Genomic DNA, 1,858 nt, shown 5'->3' on the forward strand with positions numbered 1-1,858 from the left:
GATAAGAGATCTACTGAAGTCAGCTCTGAACCAGGAGACAAGGTGTGGTTGTATAATCCCAGGAAGACCAAAGGGAAGTCTTCTAAGTTGTCTTCTCCGTGGGAAGGCGCATATGATATAGTGGATCGTCTCTCAGACGTGACTTTCCGGGTAAAATGTGGTCGGCGAGTTAAGCCAAAAGTGGTGCATGCCAGCAGGCTTTGGCATTATCATGGTCCAGGACAATTCAGTTGGGACGAAGTGAACCACGGAACAAAAGATGCTGCTGAAGACGTGTGACCTGGAAAAGCCACTCTACTCAGTTTTGAGAAGGGAAACAGTGAAGACCTTGATGAAGTTATTACCACTTATGTGACTGTTACCGATGATAGGACAATTCCCGATGGAGCAGATGAACCTCACGTGAAGCAGAAGCCAACGAGATGGAGACCAGTACGGAAGAAGATACGTCCCATAAAATTAAGAGACTTTGTTGAATTCTAATTTTTTGTCTGTAGTGTTTGTAAATTCTGTACATTTAATTAAGCTATTGCTAATTATCTATTGGTTTAATGTAAGTGGCTATTGTTCGGGACGAACAATACTAAGGAAGGGGCAGTGTTACGACAGCGGAAGTCACGTGATTCTATTAACACGTCATGATATTCTCGAAGGTTCGTGAATGCTTAAGTGTTTACTAGATGTGCGGTATTCTTGTATATATGGCCGCCAAGAACTGACGGCAACAATGGAATTGAACTGCAGACAGAGATAGAGACGGACAGTTGAGTCAAGCGCGTTCGTTGTGAATTACAGTGTTTGTTTAAGTTATAGCGTCACTGTGGAAATTAAATGTATTGCAAAGTTGTATTGAGAAAGAATAAACTAGTTTTATTTAAGAAAGGACTTGTATCGCTAATGTTTCTTCGGAAATAATTCTTACGGAAAATTAACAAACGAACACAGAGGCGTGACAATGTATAGAGGGACCTACTGGAGTATGCGATCCTAATTCTGGAATATGTTCGATACCCATAGTAACTTATAACTATGTGATATTTGCAGGTATTAAAGATAAAATAAACAAACTGTGTGAGAAAAGAGTGAGTATTACTAAACTATTTTACTTCTTTAAAACTAAAACACCGAGAACGTGGTTAATAAATATTAGAAGTGAACTAACTCTATAGCTAATGTGCATCAATTCGAGTATCAGGTGGAAGTAATTGAATTAAGGAATTTCAACAACATATGGAACACTTGGTATGTACATCAGAGAAAAATAGGTAGGATAAATAAAAAATTATCGAATTCAGTGTTGACCACACTATGTCTTTTAGTACACCTGATAGACATGCTGTTTTACAAGGCACGAAATAAGTTGGCTGGGATCAAAATGTTAAAATTAGTTAGATTATCAAAATCCGAGAAGAGATAGAGAACCGAAAAAGAGAATACAAATTTGCCACATTTTGAAACTACTGAGGTAGTAGAATTAACTGACTTCGAATCGCAAAATCAAATAGACCCCAAATAATTACATACACTTGTAAAGAATTTGTTTATTTATTTTAATATCGATGTTGTTTAGATTAAGTTTATATTTAAAAACATGCATAGCTTGTAGTGTTAGATATGTATTGCGAAACTTCCGCCTATTCTCCATATTTGTTGAAGATTCTCGAGAGTAATAATCAATCATATATGTATATACGTAAACACTTAAATTCTATTGTTATGTAAGACTGGCATTCAAGAACGCCTCCACACAGCTATAAATATAACCAACGCGCCGCCAAAAGAGAGCGTCTATTAATAGTTCTCTATAATCAATGTGCTATACACTTCGAAAGCTATAACTGTGATTGTTATAACGCTT

Source organism: Limulus polyphemus, unplaced genomic scaffold (assembly GCF_000517525.1).
Source record: "Limulus polyphemus unplaced genomic scaffold, Limulus_polyphemus-2.1.2 Scaffold2647, whole genome shotgun sequence".
In the NCBI taxonomy this organism is placed as follows: Eukaryota; Metazoa; Arthropoda; class Merostomata; order Xiphosura; family Limulidae; genus Limulus; species Limulus polyphemus.